The sequence below is a fragment of the Dipodomys merriami genome, unplaced genomic scaffold, assembly GCF_024711535.1.
Source record: "Dipodomys merriami isolate MVZ:Mamm:240054 unplaced genomic scaffold, mDipMer1.0.p SCAF_10, whole genome shotgun sequence".
In the NCBI taxonomy this organism is placed as follows: Eukaryota; Metazoa; Chordata; class Mammalia; order Rodentia; family Heteromyidae; genus Dipodomys; species Dipodomys merriami.
In genome coordinates, this window is record NW_027202271.1 from 16,202,319 (window position 1) to 16,226,776 (window position 24,458).

The 24,458-nt window shown below is 39.9% G+C and overlaps 1 long non-coding RNA gene across 1 annotated transcript; it reads left to right on the top strand.

Moving 5' to 3' along the window:
- The first annotated feature begins 3,530 nt into the window (after nucleotides 1-3,530).
- LOC138836767 (uncharacterized) lies at nucleotides 3,531-8,859 on the top strand. Its single transcript, XR_011375047.1, has 3 exons — nucleotides 3,531-3,603; nucleotides 8,330-8,488; nucleotides 8,597-8,859. It is a non-coding gene; the product is annotated as an uncharacterized lncRNA (long non-coding RNA).
- Nucleotides 8,860-24,458: the final 15,599 nt, after the last annotated feature.

A 24,458-nucleotide genomic window follows, 5' to 3' on the forward strand; every position in this document is an offset into this window, starting at 1 on the left:
ACATTAGAATATTTGTCTTCTCCATATTTGTGTATGTGGAATATAAAGCTTCCAGTTTTGGCATGTGGAAAAATTTTCCTCATTTTGTGCAAGGGGAAGATGTCTTCTCCAGTTTTTGGCATCTTGAAGATAATCTCCTCCAATTTCGGGAAAGCGCAATGAATGTGTTTGGGTTTGGCATGTGGAATCTGTCTTCACCAATGTTGGGCATGCTGAAGATACCTGCTCTTCTTTTGCTCATGTGGATTATTGTTGGTGTAATTTTCAATATGTGGAATATGTCTCTTCCATGGATAGGCATGTGGAACATATGCTCACTAATTTTGGGCCTGGATACTATATCTGCTTCAATATCTGCTTGTGGAATATGTTTTTTCTAATATGAGCATGTGGAAGATATCTCCTCAAATTAGAGTGTGTGGAAGATGTCTTCTCCAATTTGAGCATGTGGAAGATGTCTCACCACCCCAGTTTTTTACACGTGGAATATATCTCTTCTACATATATATAACATATTTATATTATGTATGTGCTTCTGTTTTTGGCTTTTGGAATATGTTTCTTCCAGGTTTGGACATGTAGAAGGTGTCACCTCCAACTTTGGCCACGTGGAATCAATCTCCTCTTATTTGGGGCATGTAAAAGTTTTCTCCTGTTGATCAAGTCTCTTGAATTTTTCAGCATGTGAAATGTGTCTATTCAAGTTTCGGTACATGGAATATATCTCCGAACTGAGGTCATGTGGATTATGTCTCTTCTTATTTTGGGCACATGGAAGATGTTTTCTTCTGTAGGCATGTGGAATATGACTCCAGTTTTACCCATATTTCCATATGGGTATTTCCATATGCCTTGTAAACTTTTGGGTATGTGGAATAGGTCTATTTAAGTTTTTGGCATTTGGAATATATCTGCTGCAAGTCTCTGCCTGTGGAATCAGCCCTCAAACTCTGTGCTTATGGGATATGTCACCTCCAATTTGGAGCATATGGAATAAATCTACTCCTGGGGTCATGTGGAAGCATTCTTCTCCAGTTATTGGAATACAGAAGATGTCTCTTCCAGGTTTGTGGATGTAGATGTGGAATATGTCTGCTCCTGTTTTCTGGATGTCAACTATTGTTTTCCAATTTTGGCATGTGGAATATGCCTCCTCCATTTTAGAGCATGTAGAAGATGTCTACTCAATATTTGTGCAAGTGGAATATGTGTTTTCCATGTTTGGCATATGAAATATATCTTCTCCAATTTTGGACGAGCGGAATATGCATCCTGCAGTTTGTGCCACGCAAAAAATGCCGGGTCCTTGTTTGTTCATGTGGAACATATTTCCTCCAGTTGTGGACATCAGAATATTTGTCTTCTCCATGTTTCTGTATGTGGAATATAAATCTTCCAGTTTTTGGCATGTGAAATAAGTTTTTACCTCCCTTTTTGTGCAAGTGGAATACGTCTTCTCCAGATTTGGCAAGTGGAAGATACCTCCTACAATTTCCGGAATGTGGAATTAATATCTTTGTATTTTGTCATATGGAATCTCTCTTCAGCAATGTTTCGCTTGTTGAAGGTACCTGCTCTTGTTTTGCACATATGGGTTATAGTTGGTGTAATTTTCTACATGTGGAATATATCTCATCCATGGTTGGGCATGTGGAATATATGCTCACTAATTTTTGTCCTGGAGAGTATATCAGCTCCAATATCTGCTTTTGGAATATGTCTTTTCTGATTTGAGCATGTGGAAATGTCTTCTTCTATTTGAGCAAGTGGAAGATGTCTCCTCCAACTTAAGCATAGTTGAGATGTCTTCTCCAGTTTGAGCATATGAAGATGTTTTCACCGAATTGAGCACGTCTAAGATCTCCTCCAATTTCAATAATGTGGAATTAATATTTTTGGGTTTTGGCTTGTGGAATCTCTCTTCAACAATGTAGTTCATATCGAAGATACCTGTATTCATTTGGTCAAGTGGAATATAGTTGCTGTAGTTTTCAACATGTGGAAGATATCTCCTTCATGTTTTGGCATGTGGAATATATCTCCTCTACTTTTTGGCCTGAGAATATATCTGTTACAATGTCTATTGTGGAATATGTCTTTTCTGATGTGCACATGAAGATGTTGTCTTGTCCAATCTGAGCATGTGGAAGATATCTCCTCCAATTTAAGTATGTGAAAGATGACATCTCATTTGAGCACATGGAAGATATCTCCTCCAATTTCATTAATGGGGAATTAATCTCTTTGGGTTTTGGCATGTGGAATCAGTCTTCACTAATGTTGGACAATTTGAAGATACCTGTTCTTCTTTTGGGCATGTGGAATATAGTCGCTGTAGTTTTCAGCATGTGGAAGATATCTTCTCCATGTTTTTACATGTGGAATATATGTCTTCTAATTTTGGTCTGTAGAATAATCTTGCTCTAATATCTACCTGTGGAATATGTCTTTTCTGATTTGAGCATGTGGAAGATGTTTCCTCCAATCTGAACATGTGGAAGATGTCTCAACCAGCTTTGTAGACGTGGAATATATCTCTTCTACATATATATATATATATATATATATATATATATATATATGTGTATATATATGTATATATAATATACTGATATTATATATGTGCTTCTGTTTTTTGGCTTTTGGAAATTATTTCTTCAAGTATGGGACATGTGGAAGGTGTCACCTCCAATTTTAGGCACATGCCATCCATCTCCTCCCGTTTGGGGCATGTAGAAGTTTTCTCTTCTGGAAGGAATATGTGCACTCTAGTTCTTTGCAGGTGAATCACATCTCTTTTCCAACTCTCATCTATGTGAAATGGAGCTGCAGGTCTTACTGAAGATCTCTAAAGGAAAATCAATGGCAGCTCCAGGCCTGTACATCCTGGAATCAATCTACTGTTACTCACCTCAAGAAGAAATGTATCCACTCTAAGGGTGCTTATCATGGAATGCATCTACTCCTGCTCTTCAGGGAATGGATTGAATGTGCTCCAGAACTGTTCCTCATTGAAGCCACCTTCTCCAGCTCTTTTCAGAATGGTAAGTGTACACTCTTAAGTTGGTCTATCCTGGAATCATCTCACTTTGTACTCAGCATGGAATATAGTACTTCTCTCTCTTCTGCAACCAACTATTTGTGCTCCACTTACTTGGGGTCTCTTTAGCATGTTATTCTTTTTCCATCTCTCGCTTTCTTTTTTTCCAAATGTATCTTTTTCCATCTCTTCAGAATGGAATCAATACTTTGCATCTCTTCTCATTGTGAATTGATCTACACCAATACTATCAGGATGGAATATTTGAACACCACCTGTATTCAGCAGGTAATATTTGAATTCTAGTTCTTTTCAGCGTGACAGCATCCATTTATATTCCAGCTCTCTTAAGTAACTCCAGTGTTAGGTTAAATATATGTCAAATGTATTTGCTACATTTCCTTTTTTTTTGGAATGCTTCTTTTACAACAGGTGCCAGCAGGGCTTGATTCAGCACCAGTTGTCTTCCTCAAGGAATGCACCTATTCAAGTTCTCCTCAGCATGCACCTTCCTACTCAGGATCTCAGCATGGAATGTGTTTAAAGAGACTGTTATCAGCAAGGTAAGTGTCAATGTAAGCATTTGTTAGCATGCAGTCTTAGTAGCTTAGTCCTCCTTCTCATGGACTACATTCACTGCTGTTCTTCTCAGCATGAGATCGATTTACCTCTATTTTACTCTGTATGACTGAGCAGGTTTCTGCTCACTTGAGTGACCTTGGCCATTCAGCAACCTAGAGACTAAATCCTCCTTGTAGAATGTGATCTACTCAGGCATACTCTACATATATTTATGTATATGTCTGCAGCTTTCATCCTCATGAAGGGAAGTGTATGTTTTAACACCTTTCAGCATGGCATGTTTCTTTCACCTTTGTACATGGCTTGGAATGCATTTAACTCCAGCCATACTTCTCCAGGAAGGATTTTATCACATCCAACTGTCTTCATCAAGGAATACACCTAGTCTACGGGTACCAGCTGGGATCCCGCTGTTCAGTGTGTCAACCTGGCAAGTGCTAAAGGCAGTTCTCCTTACAAAGGAAGGTATGCATGAAGTACAATTTTTGGCAGCATGAGGTCTTGTCAGTTTCGTGCTCCTTGTCATAGAATACCTGTGCTGTAATCTGATGAAGTCCAGTACCAGACCCAAATCCAGTACAAAAAGTTGTGTGTCTTCCCCAACACTATGGAATCCATCACGCATTCAATGAAGGTCTTGCCAGCCTGGGTTTTTCTTATGACCCCTGTTATCAGCATGAAAGGAATGCACAGGTGCTAACTGGATATGGACGATTTAATTTCAAGCTGTAGGAAACATGGAATGGAAGTCCTCTCACTTTTTGTTAATAGAGTGAGAATGGATCAGCTTTTCTTCTCTGGGAATGTGTATCAATGTATTCTCTACCTTAAATGTTTCTCCTTCAGTTCTTTTTTTTTTGTGAAAATACTGTACAGAGGGGGTTACAATTACATGGACAAGATAATGAGTACATTTCTTATCAAGCATTGTAGCCTCCTCCTTTGTTTCCCCTTCCCATCCCTTCCTATCCTCTCCCTGCCCCGCCCCCAGTTCTTCTGACCATTGAATACATTTCCCATGGCTATCTTCAGCACAGAATGCATATAATCCAGGTGTCTTCACCAGGGAATATGTGTGTCCAATTGTTTGTTCTGAAGAATTTGCCTTTACAACATTCAATAATTCCCCTTGAAGCTGTTTCTGGCACAGGAATATCAATTCCAACTCTGGTAATCAAGGCAGGTTTGAAATCCAGGATTCTCCTGCATGCAGTAGGGACTTCTGTATTTCTTCCACGGAATGGATCAGATCCAGTTCTCCTCAGGAAGATTTAAGTGTCTATTCCAGCAACTTCTTTCATGGAATTTTGTCGATTTCACTTCTCCTACCTGGGGCTGCATGGAATTGCCATCTCTTTGTTTGGAAGGTCTCTACTCAGTCTCTCAATATGGCATGTCTTTAAAGCAGCTGTTTTTGTCAGCAACAAAAATTTAGGTTTTTAATAGTTTTTTTATTGTAAAAATACTTTACAGAGGGGTTACAGGTACAGGAGTAAGGAAATGAGTACATTTGCTATTGAGCATTGTTATCTTTTCCTTTGTTTTCCCCCTACTATCCCTTTTAGCCCCACTCCTCCCCACCCCCAACTCCTCCCTTGGCTTCCTCTCCCCGGAAGTTGTAAAGTTCATTTTCAATATGGTGTCTTGTAGATATCATTGTTACAATGGATTAACCTGTATCTTTATTGAAGCATGTTGTTATTTCAGTTCTCCTCAAATTAGAAAATATATATACAAAATGCAGGGCACCAGAATCAAATACAGTGAAAACAAGGGTTAGACTGTGGGGGAAGAACATACCAAAGAAACAATAAAATCACATCATACATTATAAATATGGTAAAAACAATAGGAAGAAAGAAAAAAGCACTTATGTCCATATCTTGGGGTTCATTTCACTGAACATCATGTTATGTTGTCATATGTACATAGCTTTTGCACTTTTTTGCTTCTTCTAGATATATACTAGTTACTGCACATAAAGGAAACCTTGGGATCTTTATTTCCTTGGGCCTGGATTACATTACTTATAATATTTCATTAAGTAATTTTTCATCACTTATAATATTGCCATTTCCTAAAAAAGGGTGATGTCATTCTTTCTTTTGGAAACATAGAATTCAATTGTGTGTGTGTGTGTGTATATATATATATATATATATATATATATATATATATATATATATATATATATATATATATACACCACATTTAGCAAGAACAGATTTAAATGTGGCATTCTACACTCTGCAGTTGGAATGTAAGATGCTACTTGGCCTAGATTGCGTCAACTTATTATGGAATGCAAATTCTTAAGCCCTTCACTGCATGGACTCTGTATAAACCTACTCCTGTATTCTTGGAATCAAAAGAGCCAAAGTTTACAATGCTCTTCAGCATGAAAAATGATTACTGGCTCTCTATTCTGCATGAATTGCACCATGGCTGCTATCTTAGGAAATATTTGCTTTCCACCCATACAATGCATGCAGTACATCTCCTCCAATCCTCGGGAGAATGGAGTGAGATTCACTACTCAGCAGAGAAAAGCTCTTGTCCCAGCATCCCTCAGGCAGGAGCATGTGTACTCTAGATAAACACACCATGAAATGTTTATCTCCATCATATATACATATATAAAAATATATTAAAAATGTTGTATAGAGGGGTTACAGTTACATGAGTAGGCTAAGAAGGACATTTCATAACAAGCACTGTTACCTCCCCCTCTGTTTTTCCCTTACCATCACTTCCCTCCTCACCTCCCCGACTCCTCCCATCTCGTTTTCAACATAGTGTCCTGTATACCTCGTCATCACAATGGGTCAGCCTGCATGCCCATTTAAGCGTTCCCCAATATCTCTTCCTCTACTCAAATTACAAAAATGTATATACAAGGTGCAGAACACCAGCACCAAATCTAGTGAAAACAGGGGTTCTATTGTGGGGGTAGAACAAGAAAAAAAAAAGGATCATATAGTACATTGTACATACAATAAAAATGCTAACAAGAAAAAAACACTTGTGTCTCTGTCATGGGGTACATTTTGCTTAACATTATCTCATATGGTTATATGTACATAGCCTTTGACCTTCTCTGCTTGTCCTAGACATGTACTAGTCATAAACAAGAGAAACCACGGGACCTATGTTTCTTTGGCTTACTTCACTTAATATAATATTTTCCCAAATCTTTCCATTTCCTAAGAAATGGGGTATTGTCATTGTTTCTAAAGGAGGAATAGAATTCCTGCACACACACACACACACACACACACACACACACACACACACACACACACACACACACACACACACACACAAATATCACATCACATTTTCTTAATCCATTCATCTACTGAGGGGCATTGGGGTTGGTTCAATTCCTTAGCTATGGTAAATAATGCTACTATAAACATCCTTGTGCTGGTAGCTTGTTTGTGACCTTTTTTGTGATTGTTTGGGTAAATGCCCAAAAGTGGGATTGCTGGGTCATAGGGGAGCTCTATGTGGAGTCTTTTGAGGAACCTCAATATACTGCTTTCCAGAGTGGTTGAACAAGTTTACACTCCCACCAACAATGCAGTAGAGTTCCCTTTTGGCCACATCACCTCCAGCATCTGTTGTTACTAGATTTCTTGATTCTAGCCATTCTAACTGGGGTAAGGTGGAATCTCAATGTTATTTTGATTTGCATTTCTTTTTTTTTGGTTGATTGTGGGGCTTGAAGTCTGGGTCTGGGTGCTGTCCCTCAGCTCTTCAGCTCAAGGCGAGTGCTCTACCACTTGAGCCACAGCACCACTTCCGGGATCCTAGTGGTTTATTGGAGATAATAGTCTCACTGACTTTCCTACTAGGGCTGGCTTTGAACTGAGATTCTCAGATCTCAGCCTCCTGAGTAGCTAGGATTACAGGCGGGAGCCACCGGTGCCTAGCTGATTTGCTTTTTTTTTTTTTTCTTAGGCTAAAGAAGTTAAGCATTTCCTCATGTGTCTATTGGACATTCTTATTTCCTCTTCAGAGAAGTTTCTCTATAAGTCTTTAGCCCACTATTTATCGGACAGTTGTTTCTTTAAGAATTTGTTGGGGGTTTTAATTTTTTGAGTTCTAAGTATCTCCTGCAGGCTCATCAGAAAGTACCTCCTTCCTCGTTCTGAGTATGGCAGGCGTGAGCTGTCCTGAGTGGACTTGGAAATCCTCTTAAGTGATAGTAGATAAATCACAAGCTCTCTATAGGCTTGAATATTTGCAACCTCTCTCTCTCTGAGAGCCCTTTATTGCCTTTAAGGCCCGCAGTGCCTTCACTGACATCTTCCTGTCTCTCACTAGCTTCCTTTTTAATTGTGTGAAGAAACTATATCCCAAAGGAAGTTCCTGCCCCATGCCTTCCCCCCACCCCAGAGCCTCACCTCTCACAGACATGGTATAGAACAGGCGTTGATGAAGAGTCATGCATCATCATGTTTCTAAATTAAGGGTCACATTATGAAGAATTTGGCTGTTACATGTTTCATAGTCCTGGGAACAGCACAGCCTGTCCCCATCTACACCAAGACAGCTACAGATTGAGGAGGGCCGTATATGGGATCACTGTTGCCTCTATGGCCCATTCTTGACTGCATCTCCATTATGGGTCACAGGATTCTGTACAAATATATGGGTGAGTCAGACTTAGTCACATCTAGTACTTTCCCTCCAATCACATAGGCCATCTATCCTTGCCTTTCACAAGGAGTGGGCTGGAGTTTCCCATGTTCTTCTGGATGGAATGTCATTGTTGGCCTCACCACATGAGCATGATCCTCCTGTCCTGTTGTCAGCCTCTCACTGTGGAACAGATGACAATACCACCAGTCTGGTGTCCAGGTATTGTGTGCCCTATGAACACCCTACGTGCATTGACCCAGTGGGGGAATCCCTCATCCTACAATAATTTACATGATACCCTTCTTATCCCTCATGTTTTTCTTCCAGATGGAACTTCACAGCACACCCACCTTTGGCTATGTTTTCCATATGACAAGAACCACTTTCATCATTTTAAGTTGACTCCCCAGGAACCTTGGAACACCATTACCATCAACATAGGTCCTCAGTTTCCACAATGGCTTCATTTCTCACCCTACTCACTTTGTGGAATTAACTGTTGTTTCATTAATTCATTGCACAAGGATCAGAAACTGGCTCATAACTCTTCCTAGTAATGCATCTCTTTTTATTTCTATTTTATATCCACAAATAACCTGCAAATTTCTTTACCTATCAGTTTCCTTTCCAACAATCATTCAGAAAAAAATGTGATTTCATGAGTTATCATGTAACGACTATAATAAATTTTGTATCAAAGATGTTTCTGTCTTTTCTGTTTCTTCAACTTTTTGCCCAGTCCTCTGTGTGTGTGTGTGTGTGTGTGTGTGTGTGTGTGTGTGCCTGTGCACATGCGTGTGACTACGGTGGCTTGAACTCCGGGTCCCATTTACCACTTGAGCTCCACCTCCCTTTGACTTTTTGCTGGCTAATTGGAGATAAGGTTGTGTCAGATTTGTCTGGCTGGCTGGCTTTGAAAATCCATCTTTAAATCTCTGCCTCATGGGTAGTTGAGATTATAGAAGTCAGCCATTGTCACCCAGTGTTGTTTTATAAAAACTGTTCTGAAGATCTTTTGTGGCCTTCCACAGGATATACAAGACACCTTGCTTCTTGACATTTGCCAGCACAGTCCTCCCCAATCCCCTGGAATAACTTCTGTGGTCCAGTCATCCTGAGTTCCTACCATATTCCCATCACCATGTTCCTGCCTATGCTCCTTCTCTTCTCCATTCTTTGTGAGCTCTTCCTCTCCTCTTCAATGAAAAATTGCCTGTATCCCCATCAAGTGTCAATAGTATCCTACTTTTTCCAGGTTGCCCCGTCTGACTTTAAAGCTCAACTGTCAACTTTTTTCCCTTTACTCTAGGTCCATTATGCAATTTTCAAAGTGTGGGTTCACTTATGGCCTCCAAAGAATGAGAGGCTTCTGGGTACCTCACTGCAGTTACCCATAGCCAGCTTAATGGTGCAGAACTGAGCTGGGTTTTTTTTTAACATTTTATATGCAAGTTCCTCTCAAGATGAGAGCAGGTAAGTAAGGATTCCTGTTTGTTTAAGCTTTGGGAACTGATGTTTTCTGTCTAGGGCTGATTGCAAGATAGAAATGTGTGATGATTACAGATGACTGCGGAGTTTTGCTGCAGTTTTCTGTTTGAAAATGTAGAATGGATATTAGGCCTATGTAGTGCATCATGGTAATAGCAATAAGCCATGCTTGTTTAGGAGCATACAGACCTGGTGCTGTAGATCCCTGTCTTCTAGTATTTCTCCACAAGCTGAAGCTGCAGGTTGGGCTTCTCTCTTTATGGAAAATGCATGAGTAGATGAGCACTGAGAGTTGAGGATTATTTTTGTTCTACCATAGCATGAAATGAGTGCATAGTCTTACGATGGATAGAGGTATTCCAGCCTTCCCCTTGTGCAAAGTGCTTGTTCTGTCCTAAGGTCCATTTTTTGTGAACCTGGAAGATGTTTCCTCTGTGTTGGGGCATGAGGAATTTGTTCCTCGCAGCTCTCCTGAGATAGAGAGTGCCTCCTCCATCCTCCTGAGCATGGAATTTATGTGCTGCCAAGTGACTCGCTATGGATGAATTTCTTCCAGCCTTGCTCAAGGGAAAAATACCTGTTCAGTCTCCCCTGAGCAAGGACTGGATTTTCTTTGGCTTTCATCTTCCTCAAAAGTGTCTATTCCCATTGTCCTCAACCTGAAGTACGTGTCTTTCAGCTCTCTATAGGATGGATCTATTCCAGTTATGAAGGGAAATATCAAGTCTAGGCCTCGACAGTCCTGAATCCATGTTGTTTTTCTCATCTCACTGCACTACAACTACTATAATTTTCTTTAGCATGGAGTCCTTGCATACCTCTGAAGGGAATGGAGATATTTCAATTCTCCTAAGACTGAAAGTCATCCTCAGGAAGGTAAATATCATTTTGGTATATCAGCACAAATTCATATTTTTTCTCTATCCTTGTCTTGACATTTCTTCTTTCCTTCTCTCCTCAGAACGTGGAATTTCTTCAGTCTCTCCTCACCATGAGATCCACCCAGTTGAGCTGCTTCACAGCATATAGTATTCTTGAGATCTAGTCCAGGAGAAATCCATGTGCAGAAATCTTCTCAGCATAGCATGGGTCTTCTCCTGTCTCTTTTGACTTAGAAGTCATATCCTTTAATTTTCTCAGATAAGCTGAAAAAGTGAAAAAATCTGTGTTTATATGACCATATAAGAGGATGCTAAATGAAATGAACCTCAAGATATGGAGACAAGATTTCCTTTCTTGTTGTTATTGTTTTAAATGTACTTTTATATGTTGTTTTAAATGACTTTTTGTTTCCTTTGTTTGTTTTTCCGTAGGGTATACCCCGTTTCCACTGTACTTGAATTTGGTAGTCTGCATCTTGTATATACATTTTACTAATCTGGGGAGAGGAAGGGGAATGACAAATCGCTGAAATAAGGACACCGGATCACCCATGGCAACAATGATACCCACAAGACAGTATATTGGAAATGAACTTTATATCAGGGGTTGGTTGGGGAGGAGTTATGGGGTGGGGGAGGGAAAGGATTGTGGGAGATCAACAAGGGAAGTGGTAACAATGCTCGACAACTAATGTACTCATTGCCTTACTCATGTAACTGTAACCCCACTGTACAGCATCTTTACAATAAAATAAAAATTTTAAAATGTAGGGAAAATGTCAAATACATTTTACTTGAATCCTCAAAAACAAAGAGGAAAATTTAACTTGCAATTATTTCTTTACCTTATCTTACACCACAGTCATCCTGGATTATACTGTGTTAAATAAATAAATTGATATTAACCCAAATAAAAAAGAAGTGATATGCATGTGGACCCTTCAGTATGAAATACACCTAGCCACCCTGCTCATTCAGAAATGTGTTTAGTAAGCATGTATTACTCTCTCAGAATAATTATTCTCAGCAAAGCATTATCTTGGGTCATTTAATCACTTTTTTCTCTTCCTGGGATGCAGTTAATCTTTCCAATTTGTCTTCAGATTGGAATCCCTCTGCTCAGGATGAGGACAGAAGATTTTGATTCAAAGGCAAGCTATAAACAAGAGTTTTGACATATATCTGTGATTACCCAGATAATCTCAAATTGGAAGTGTAGCTCAGGTGGTAGAGTGCTAGTCTTGAGCAAAAACCCTCACACATAGGGCCCTAGGCCTGAGTTCAAGTCCTAGGACTCACAGAAAAATACAAAACATAAGCAAAACTAAGAATGGAGTCTTAACAATCCTTTTTCAACATACAATGGCTGTATCTGCATTTCCTCTTAAAACGAAGGTGTCTCATTTATCTTGCCTTTGCACGAAATGTGTCCATTATTTCTCCTCACTAGAGATGGGACCGTTGGATTCGCTGTTGCCTGAGACGTGTTAGCTGCAGGACTTCTCTGCATGTTATCCATCTCTTTCAACTTTGCTAATCAAGGTAGTTGTCCTATGAAGGATCCTTCAGCCTGCAGGACAAGGACTTCTCTGCCCTTGTCAGCAAGGAATGTCTCCTGACTGTGTCCTGACTGTGGAAGGCTTTGACTCCAGCTCTAGTAGATATGGAATACATTTCTTCTAATTCCCTATTTGTTTGTTTGTTTGTTTGTTTTTGTGGGTCATGGGGCTTGAACTCTAGGCCTGGGCTCTGTCCCTCAGCTCTTCAGCTCAAGAATAGTGCTCTACCTCTTGAGCTACTGAGCTGTAAGGTATATTAAATAGGTAGGTTCCGTTAGGTAGCTGATGAAGATAACAGGTCCTGCTATTCAGGCAGGAAAAGAAATTTCCTTCCCAAACTGCTGCCCCATGCATGGTGGGGAGGAATGGCTGAAAAAGCAAGGGGGAGAACCACCCCTGGGACAGGAAGATGTGTGGCCAGGTGAGGGAAAGGTGTGGCCACACTGGATCGGAAGTGACCTTGGGTCTGGGACCCTCTTAAGGTTAGATGGGAGGCATGTGACCAGAGGTGATCCAAGATGAGACTGCTAGCAGGTGTGCCAATTACCTAGGTAACAGACACTGTATGAAACGTAGCCAAGAGGTGGAGAAGTGTCCCTTAAGTAGACCTTACAAGAGCCACTTCTGGTTTTTGGGTGGTTTATTAGAGATAAGACTCTCATGCATTTTCCTGCCCTGGCTGGCTTTGAACCACAGTCCTCAGATCTCAGACTGCTAAGTAGCTAGTATTATAGGCATGAGCCACTGGTGCCCGGCCCCAATGCCCATGTTGATGGACTGATTATAAGTATGGAGTAGTTCTTCTCTAGCACATGTAGGCAAGGATATTTTTGTTTCAACCAGTCTTGACCCTGGTACTCAGAGCAGCTCTCTGTGGACTGTGCCTCTCAGACTGCCCAAATATTGCATGTCTCAGGTTCAGCCTTTGTGAACATGGAAGATGTCTCCTCCAGTCTGAGGCAAGTTGTAATGTGTCTCCTGCAGATCTCATCAGAATGGAAAGTGCTGCCCCTTTCTTTCTGAGTATGGCAGGTGTTTGTTGTCTGACATCTCACCATGGAATAGAGCTTTTCCAGCCTTACTCATGTGAAGAGTGCCTCTTCTGTCTGCCATGAGCAAGGAAAGGGTTAATCTTTACTGTTTTCAGCCTAGAAACTGTCTAGTCCCATTGTCCTCAGCTTGAAATACAGTGTCTCAGCTCTCCTCAGGATGGACCTATTTGTACAGATCTGAGGAAGTGGATGTCAAGTCTAATCCTGTACCACCCCATTCCACACCTTCTGCTAACTTCAGTGTAAGGAGATCATCAGATGTAATTCTCTTTCACATATAACACATGTATACCTTCTTTTCAAGGAATGGAGAGCCTATATTGCAATTCTCCTTAGTTTTGGTCCCATTTGATCCAGTTTTCCTCAGGAAGGTGTCCTTTTAATATCTCTTAAAATGCAGTCCTATTTGGTTCCTCTGTTATTCTTTTGATGTTTGTCCTTTCTCTCTCTTGACAGCTTAGAATTGATTTTTGCAGTCTCTCTTCTTCAACATGGGATCCATCCATTGCTGCACCTTCACAGAAATATATGTCTTCTCCAAACCTACTCCAAAAGGACTCTGTGTACAGAAATCTTCTGAGTATAACTTGAGTGTCCTCTAATCTTCTACAATGTTCAAAGCAATCTCCCTGTGGACTCATCAGTTTGATATTAATCTAACCACTTTTCTCAAGGAGGGCAGTGTTTAGTGAACATGGAATACACTCCCAAATGATTTGTGTTCTCCTCAAAGAGGTGAGTGTTTACATAGGGTATCTACCTCATAAATTCATGACTTTTTTCCCTTTCCAGGATAAAACTAATCTTTCCATCTCTCCTCAGGTTGGATTCCATCTGCTGAGTTTGAGATCAGTGGATCCTGATTCAAAGTGAGTCAGTGCCAAAAATGTTGTGAGACTTATCATCAATTTCCGTACAAAAAAATCTGGAAGTGGAGCTGTGGTTCAAGTGGTAGAGCACTAGCCTTAAGAAAATAATCTCAGAGATAGAACCTAGGCCCTGAATTCAAACCCTGAACAGGCAAAAAAGAGAAGATAATCAAAACCCAAACAACCTAGTCAGGCAAGAGTTACCCATCTCTTCTCGGGCTGCAATGCATGTATATGGACTGATTCTCCTTGTCATTTATCTTGCCTCAGCAAGAAACATGTTTAATCTTTCTACTCAGGGCAGATGGGTTGTTTTCCATTTCCTTGTTGTATGAAATGCACAGCCTTCAGGTCTTCTCTGCAAGTAATGCATCCATTTCAGCTCTGAAAATCAAGGCATGTTACCACGGAAGGATCCTACAGCAGGAAGGCAAATGGCTTCTGCTCTACTCAGGAAGGAATGTCTCCAAAAATTATGTTAATCTTGGAAGTCTTTGACTTCAGTGCTAGTCATGGAATCCATACTTTCCTGTTGCCATGTGTAATTGAGTTTCAGCGGGTTAGTTCTACTCCACTATGTATTGTAATCGATTTCTTGGTCTCCATCTATTGTGATGTTAGTTTGTGGGTACAGAGGTAGCTTTCCATGGAAGGATTCTGCCAGCCTCTCTGAGTATGGAATGTCTTAGGTCCAGTCTTTATGAACCTGAAGATGTTTCCTCTGTGTTGGGGCAAGAGGAATTTGTCCCTTGCAGCTCTCCTGAGATGAAAAGTGCCTCCTCCATCCTCCTGAGTATTGAATTTGTGTGCTGCCAAGTGGCTCACCATGGAATGAATTTCTTCCAGCCTTGCTCAAGGGCAAAGTACCTATTCAGTCACCCCTGAGCAAGGAATGGATTTTGTTTGGATGCCATCAGCCTGTAAAGTGTCTATTCCCATTGTCTTCATCCCGAAGTACATGTCTTCCAGCTCTCCTCAGTGTGAATCTACTTCTTCCAGCTGTGAGGAAGGGAAATATCAACTATAGGCCTGCACAGTCCTGAATCTGTGTCCTTTTGCTCACCTCACTGCAAGAATATCACCTAGTGTAATTTTCTTTAGCATGGAGTCCTTGCATAACTTCTCTGAAGGGAAGGGAGATATTCTAATTCTCCTAAGCATGAAAGCCATCTAGTCCAACTCTCCTCAGGAAGGTAAGTGCCATTTTGGTGTCTCATTAGCAAAAAGTCATATTTGGTTCCTCTATTCTTCTGTTGACATTTCTTCTTTCCTTCTCTCCTCAGAACATGGAATTGATTTCTTCAATCTCTCTTCACCATGAGATCCAACCAGTTGAGCTTCTTCACAGCATATAATATTCTTGAGATCCAATCCATAAGAAATCCATGTGCAGAAATCTATTCAGCATAGCATGGGTCTTCTCCTACCTATTTTGACTTACAAATCATATCCCTTAATTTTCTCAGATTAGCAGAAAAAGCTCATACACTATGTTCATATGACCATATAAGAGGATGCTAAATGAAATGAACCCCAAGATATAGAGAGAGGAGTCCTTCTTAAATGTACTATGATTTTTTTGTTTCCTTTGTATGTACTTTCCCCTATGGTATAGCCCATATTGTTACTGTGCTTGATTTTTTTATTGTTTTGTGCTTGATTTTGTACCCTGCATCTTGTATATACATTTGTCTAATCTGGGGAAGGGAAAGAGAATAACAAAACGCTGAAACAAGAACACAGGATGACCCATTTCAACAATGACAACCACAAAATAGTATATTGGAAATGACCATAACAACTTTGGGTGGCAACAACAAATCTTCAAAGAAACAACTGCCCAATAAATAAGTGGGCTAAAGACTTAAAAAGAAACTTCTCTGAAGAGGAAAGAAGGATGGCTGATAGACACATGAAGAAATGCTTAACCTCCCTAGCCATAAAAGAAATGCAAATCAAAACAACTTTGAGATACCACCTCACGCCAGCTAGAATGGCTATAATCAAGAACAGATGCTAGAGGGGATGTGGACAGAAAGGAACCTTACTAGTTGTTGGTGGGAGTGTAAACTTGTTCAACCACTCTGGAAAGCAGTATGGAGGTTCCTCAAAAGTCTCCACATAGAGTTCCCCTATGACACAGCAATCCTACTATTGGGCATTTACACAAATGCTCACAAACAACACCACATTAGAACTACCAGCATGACCCTGTGTCTTCCAGCATTATTTACCAGAGCTAAGATATGGAACCACCCCAGATGCCCCTCAGTAGATGAATGGATCAAAAAAGGGTGCTATATATACAAAATGGATTTCTGTGCCTCCATCAGAAAGAATGGCATTGCCCCATTTGTTAGGAAAGGGAAAGACTTGGAAAAGATTATATTAAGTGAAATAAGCCAGGCCCAAAGAAACATAGGTCCCATGGTTTCCCTTATTTGCAATAACTAATATATGTCTGAGTCAAGCAGAAAGGTCAGATAAGTTGATGTTAGGGAAATGAACCCTAAGATATGTATTGAAATGTTTTTTTTTCTTTCATGTGATTTTTCTAACACATAAGATTATTTCTTTGTTGCTTTGTATGTCCCTTCCCCACGGTATAACCCTTGCTTTCACTGTATGAAATGTCGGTATAATTTGTGGAGGGGAAGGGGAAAAACAAATCGTCTAAATAGGGATACAGGTGGACACATTGCAACAATGAGGTGTACAAGTCATTATGTCGAAAACAAACTTTACACCTTGGATAGGGGGGAGGAGGATTGGGTGTGGTGGCGGGGAGAGGATGGGAAGGGATGGGAAGGGGAAACAAAGAAGTTGGCCAAAATGCTTGATAAGAAATGTACTCATTATCTTGCCCATGTAATTGTAACCCCTCTGTACAGTATTTTTACAATAAAAGAATAACTTTGGGTATGATGGGTGGGGAGCAGTGTGGGAGGTGGGGGATGGAAGTGATAGTGGGAGAACAACAATGATGCTCAAGTAACTGTAATCCCTTTGTACAGCATCTTTATTTTATAATAAAAAATTTCATATGTGGAAAAATTATCAACTTAATTTTCTTGAATCCTCAAAACACAAAGAGGGAAATTCAATTTGCAATTATTTATTTACCTTAACTTAGATCACAGTCCTCCTGGATTATTCTGTGTTAAATAAATTAATTAATATTGATCCAAATAAAAACAATTCTTATCAATGTGGATTCCTCAGTATGAAATGCACCGAGCCACCCTGCTCAATCAGGAATCTTTTAGTCAGCATGTAATATTCTTTCAGAGTATTTATTCTCTCCTCAGTGAACAAAGCATTAACTTGCATCTTTTCATCACTTTTTCCCTTCCTGGGAAGGAATTAATCTTTCCAATTTTTCTTCATATTGGTATCCATCTGCTCAGGTTGAAGGCAAGATTCTGCTTCAAAGATAAGACATGAAGAAGAGTTTGTGAGATTAATCTGCAATTACCCAGAGAATTTCAAAGTAGAAGTGTGGCCTAAGTGGTAGATTGCTAGTCTTGACCTAAAAAAACCTCACAGATAAGGGCCCTGCACTGAGTTCAACTCCTAGGACTGACAGCAAACAACAAAACAGAAGCAAAACTAAGAATGGAGTCTTAACCATCTATTTCAGCCTACAATAGCTGTATCTGCATGTCTACTTAAATGAAGGTTTCTCATTTAGCTTGCCTTGGAAGGAAATGTGTCTGTTACTTCCCCTCAGTAGAGATGGGACCACTTGGTTTCCCTTGTCATGAGATGTATTAGCTGCAGGAATTCTCTGCATGCTATCCATCTCTTTCAAATTTGCTAATCAAGGTAGCTTTCCTGTGAAGGGTCCTTCAGCCTGCAGGAAAAGTCTTCAGCCCTTCTCAGTAAGGAATGTGTCCTACATTTGTCTTGACTGTGGAAGGCTTTGACTCCAGCTATAAAAGGCATGGCATACAGGTCTCCCAACACCCTTGGGTTTCTGTTTTTGTTTTTGTTTTTTTTACTTTTGTGGGTCATAGGGCTTGAACTCTGAACTTGGGCTTTGTCCCTCAAATCTTCACCTCAAGGCTAGTGCTCTACCACTTGAGCCACTTCTGGTTTTCAAATTGTTTATTAGAAATAAGAGTCTCATGGACTTTCCTACCAGGGCTGGCTTTGAACCATGATCCTCAGATCTCAGCCTCTTGAGTAGCTAGGAATTCAGGCAGAAGCCATGAGCACCCAGCTCCAATGTCCTTGTTGATGGACTGAGTATAGTAATAGGGCTGTTCTTCTCTGGCACTTATAGACAGGGAGGTTTTTAGTCTCTACCTGTCTTGACCCTGGTACATTAGCACTCAGAGCATCTTTCCATAGACTTTGTCACTCAGACTGCCAAAATATGGCTGTCTCAGGCTCAGCCTTTGTGTACATTGAAGATATGTCCTCAATTTGGGGGCAAGATGTAATGTGTCTCCTGCAGGCTCATCTGAAAGTGCCTCCTTCCTGGTTCTGAGTATGGCAGGTGTGAGCTGACCGGCATCTCACCATGCAATGTAGCTTTTCCAGACTTTTTCCAGCCTTACTCATGTGGATAATCCCTGTTCTGTCCACCATGAGCAAGGAATGGATTATCCTTTGCTGTTTTCAGCCTAGAAACTATCTAGTCCCATTGTCCTCAGACTGAAATACATGTGTCTCAGCTCTCCTCAGGGTGTCTGTATTTTTGCAGATCTGAGTATCAAGTCCAGTCCTATACTACCCTGATTCCACAACTACTGCTCACCTCAGTGCAAGGAGAACATCCAATGTAATTCCCTGTAGCGTGAAATCCATTGCACCTCTATTCAAGGAATGGAGTGTCTATATTCCAATCATCCTTAGTGTTTGTCCCATCTAATGCAGTTTTCCTCAGGAAGGTGAGTGTCATTTTAGTATCTCTTTACATGCAGTCCTATTTGGTTCCTCTGTTCTGCTTCTGACATTTGTCCTTTCTTTCTCTCTTGATAGGTTGAAGTGATTTCTTCTGTCTCTATTCAACATGGGATCCATCCATTGCTGCTCCTTCACAGATATATGTCTTCTCCAACTCTACTCCAAAAGGACTCTGTGTGCAGAAATCTTCTGAGTATAATTTGGGTGTCCTCTATTCTTCTTCAATATAGAAGCAATGACCCTGTGGTCTTCTCAATATGAAATGAATCTAAACACTTTTCTCAAGGAGGGAAGTGTTTAGTGAACATGAAATACAATCTTAGATTATTTGTGTTCTCCTCAAAGAGGTAAGCGTTCCCATAGAGTATCTATCTCATAAGTTCATCACAATAAAGAAAAGAAATTCATGACTTTTTTCCCTTCCCAGGATGCAACTAACCATTCTCATCTCTCCTCAGGTTGGATTCCATCTGCTGAGTTAGAGATCAGAGGATCCTGATCCAAAATGAGTCGGTGCAAAAATATTGTGAGACTTATCTGCAATTACCTCCCAAATCTCTTGAAGCAGAGTTGTGCATCTCCTAGCCTTGAGAAAAATAATCTCGTGGATAGAGCCCAGGCCCTTAAATCAAGCCCTGAACCAGAAGAAAATAAGAAAACGAAAGCCCAAGCAATAATATCAGGCAAGAATTAACCATCTTCTCAGCTTCTAGTGCTTGTATCCAGACTGATTCTCCTCATTTATCTGACCTCAGCAAGAAACATGTTTAATCATTCTACTTAGGGCAGATGGGTTGTCTTCCATTTCCCTGCATTTCCTGCAGATCTTTTCTGTATGTAATCCATGTCTTTCATCACTGTGAATCAAGGTAGATCTCGTTGTAAGGACCCACCATTATGGAGGCAAATGGTTTCTGTCCTTCTCAAAGCAAGGAATGTTTCCTACCTATGTCCGTACCTTGGAAGTTTTGACTCTATAGAATCCATGTCTTGTTGTTCCCTGTGGATGAAGTGACTATCAGTATGGAAGATTTCTTCTCCATCTGCTATACACATTGAGTTCTTCATCTTCATCAGTCATGACCCTTGCCTGTGGGTACTCAGGGCACCTCACTGCAGCACTCTTCAGAATGTAAAGTTCCTCATCTGTCCTCCTGAGCATGGAAGGAGTGTGTAGCCAAGCATCTCACCATGTAATGGAGCTCTTCCCTCCTTGCTCATGAGGACAGTGCCTTTTCCATCTTCTTCAACATGTAATGAGGATTAGTTTTCTATTTCGACAATTATTTTCAATTCATACATATAAAAGCTAACATGTGTTAAACACTATTTACCTGACTTGGTAGAAATGCCTGAGAGATATCTTGTGGGGAAACATCATGAGAATTAATTTCTATTTAATCACATCTTTTGTTGTTTTTCCTTCAGTCTTGGGGCATGAACTCAGGGCCTGGACACTGTCCCTGAGCTTCTATTTGCTCAAGGCTAGAACTCTACCATATGAGCCACAGTACCACTTCTCTAACTCTTCAATGAAATTGCAAGTGAATTCACTACCAAACTCTATGATACCATCATAACGCTCATCCCAAAACCAGGCAGGGATTCATCAAAGAAAGAGAACTATAGACCTATTTCTTTGATGAACATTGATGCAAAACTTCTCAACAAAATTTTGGCCAATCAACTTCAACAACTCATCAAAAAAATCATACACCATGATCAAACAGGATTCATTCAGGGATGCAAAGCTGGTTCAATATACACAAATCAACTAATTCATCACATCATTAACTGGTTCAGTTTTTGAGTATGGCAGATGTCCCTTCCAGTTTGGTGCATTTTGTCATGTTTCTCCTGCAGCTCTTCTCAGAATGAAAGGTCCTCTTCCAACATCCAGAGCATGGAAGGTGTGTGTTCCTAGGTGTCTATCCATGGTATAGATCTGTGGAAGGTTACCATTCTATAACCCCTGAACAAGGAACAGATTTCTCTTTGGCTACCATCAGCCTGGAAGGTGTTTATTCCAATGTTCTCAGGCTGACATGCATGTCTTCCAGCTGTCTTCATCGTGGCTCTTTCTTCCAGAAAAGTGGAAGGTGAAGCCTAGGCTCAGACTGCCCTGAACCCATCTCCTGTTGCTCACCCCAGTGCAAGGAGTCCACTTAATATAATTCTCTTCACATGGAATTCATGTATATCTTCTCTCCAGGGAATGAGTGCATATATTCCAATTCTCTTTAGTGTTGGACTCATCTATTCTAGCTCTCTTCAGGAAGGTAAGTGCCATTTTTTTTGTCTCTTTACAATGAAGTCCTATTTGTTTTCTCTGTCCTTTTGTTGATGTTTGTCCTTTTCTTTCTCTCCTTAGTGTGTCTTCTACTTGGGCTATATCCACTCAAGCTCCTTCATGTTATCACCAGATCTACTTCATGTCTCTCAAGATCTGCTCTGCAAAGTATCCATTTGCAGAAATCTACTTAGAATAGCATGGGTCTACCACACTGTTCTTCAAAATAGAAGCAATGATCCTGGTCACCAGAGATAATCAACAGCATGAAATGACTCTCATTACTCTTCTCAGTGAGGAATATGTTGTGTGACCAGGGAATACCCTTTCAGGCTATTTGTCCTCTCTCCAGAGAAGTAAGTGTCAAACTAAGTGTCTCCATATCACTAAGTCTTCACTTTTATTCCTTCCCAGAATGAAACTAATTTTCTCCATCTGTCCTCAGGCTGGAATCCATCTGCTTAGGTTGAGATGAGAGGATCCTGTTTCCAAGCCAGCATGTTAGTGAATTGAGAGAAGTGTTAGAGAAGTTAGTGAGACTTATCTGCAGTTACCCACCAAAGTCTGAAGTGGAGCTGTGGTAGAAGCGGTAGAAAAATAACTCAGGGGCAGCCTGCAGGCCCTGAATTCAAGTACAGGATCTGTACAAAAACAACAAAACCAAGACCAAGTCAAAACACAGAATGGAGCCAGACTTAACCATCTCTTCTCATCCGACATTGTCAATATTTTAGTGATCATCCTATGTGAAGGTGTTTAATTTAGCTTGCACCATAAAGAAATGTGTTTAATTTTTCAACTCATGATGCATGGGCCTTTTCCATGTGTCTGTTGCATGAGCTGCATTGCCTTCAGTTCATCTCTGCATGTAATGCTTCTCTTTCAGCTTTGGTAATCAAATTAGATCTCTTGTGAATGTCTCCACAGAATGGAGGCCAATGTCTTCTGCCCTTGTCAGCAAGGAATGTCAAGTCTATTTGTCCTAATCATAAAAGGCTTTCACTCCAGCCCACTATGTACAGAATCCAGACTTCCATTACTCCTGAGGAGAGAGTGCGTGTCAGTATGCAGTACTTCCACTCCATCAAGTATAGGCAAAAAGGCCTTTGGGTTCACCAAGTGTGACCATGGTATATGAGTAGTGACAGTAGCATCCCATGGAATATGTCTTATCACCCTCTCTCAATATAGTATGTCTCATTCCAGCCTTTTGTTAAATTTTTTGACAATATCTATTATTAGTGTATTTTCTAATTACATAGAATCCTGAGCTACTACATTAATACATTTATCATTTAGTCTGGGACATTTACATGGATTTTGCTCTAAACTCACTAATAAGTACACTTTCATATTAGGAACACAAATAATTTTGCTTTATTTTTTTAATTTTTAAATATTTTTATTGTAAAGATACTTTACAGAGGGATTACAGTTACATGGGCAAGGTAATAAGTCCATTTCCTATGAAGCATTTTTAAACATGCTTTGTTTTTCCCCTACCATCCCTTTTCTTTCCACCTCCCAACTCCTCCACCCACACCCAAAGTTGTAAAGTTCATTTTCAACATAGTATCTTGTACATCTCATTATTACAGTGGGTCATCCTGTATCCTTATTTCAGCATTTTGTTATTTCCCTTTCCCTACCTAAATTTTAAAAAATGTATATATAAGATGCTGGGCACTGGAATCAAATACAGAAAACAGAGGTTATACCATGGGGAAAGAACATAATAAAGAAACAAAAAAATCAGCATAGTACATTATAAGTACATTAAAAACAACACCAAGAATTGTTTCTAACATATTTATAAGATATTTCTTTGTTGCTTTGTATATCCTTCCCCCATGGTATAACCCGTTTTCACTGTACTTGAGGTTGGTGTACCTTATGGAGGGGTAGGGCAAAAACAAATTGTTTAAATAGGGATACCGGTGGACCCATGACCTTACGTCAAAAACCAAACTTTACAACGTTGGTGCCGGGAAAGAGGGGGCTATATATAGGAAGAAATGGGAAGGGGAGACAAAGGAGGAGACAACAATGCTTGATAAGGAATGTACTCATTACCTTACCCATGTAATTGTCACCCCTCTGTATGGTATTATCACAATAAATAATTAATAAATAAATAAAAACAGCAAGAAAGATAAAACCTCTTGTATGCCTATCTTCGGGTTCATTTAACTTAACATCAGATTATATGGTCGTATGTACATAGCTTTTTTTTCTCCTTGATCTAGACATACACTAGTTATTGCAGATAAAGGAAATCTTGGCACCTATGTTTCGTTGGGCCTGGCTTACTTCACATAATATAATTTTTTCCAAGTCCTTCAATTTCCTAACAAATGGGGCATTGTCATTCTTTCTGATAGAAAAAGGCATAGAATTCCATTGTGTGTGTGTGTGTGTGTGTGTGTGTGTGTGTGTGTGTTTGTGTGTGTGTGTCTGTGTGTCTGTATGTGTGTATACATACACGTATACATACCACATTTTCTTGATTCATTCATCTACTGAGGGGTATCCAGGTTGGTTCCTTATCTTATCTATGGTGAATAATGCTATGATAAACATAGTTGTACTGGTAGCTTTAGTATGGCCTTGTTTGTGATCGTTTGGGTAAATGCCTAAAAGTGGGATTGCTGGGTCATAGGGGAAGCTCTATGTGCAGTCTTTTGAGGAACCTCCATAATGTTTTCTAAAGTGGTTGAACAAGTTTACACTCCCACCAACAATGCAGTAGGAATCCCTTTAACACAAATAATTTTAAATGTTTGTTTTATCCCTGGAATCAACAAGTATCTTACTCAGATATTGCACAATCTAATTCTAACATATGAAAGACTTTAGAGTATTACTTTTTAAACAACTTTTTCAAAACTGCAAGAATGTGTAAGATCTGATTCTATAATTTTATAAAATGATGTTATTTGTCTTTGATCTATTTCCTTGAATAACTTCAGTAATCATCGGGCTACTCATACTTGAGATAAATGGTAACTTTAACACTAACCAATAATATTTTACTAGTGCCAAATATCCCATCACATCCAAGTGGTGCACAATCATGCCAACAAAAAAAAATGCCTAATTACAAAGGAGCAAAGCCAAATAAGTATAACTGTAATTGTTT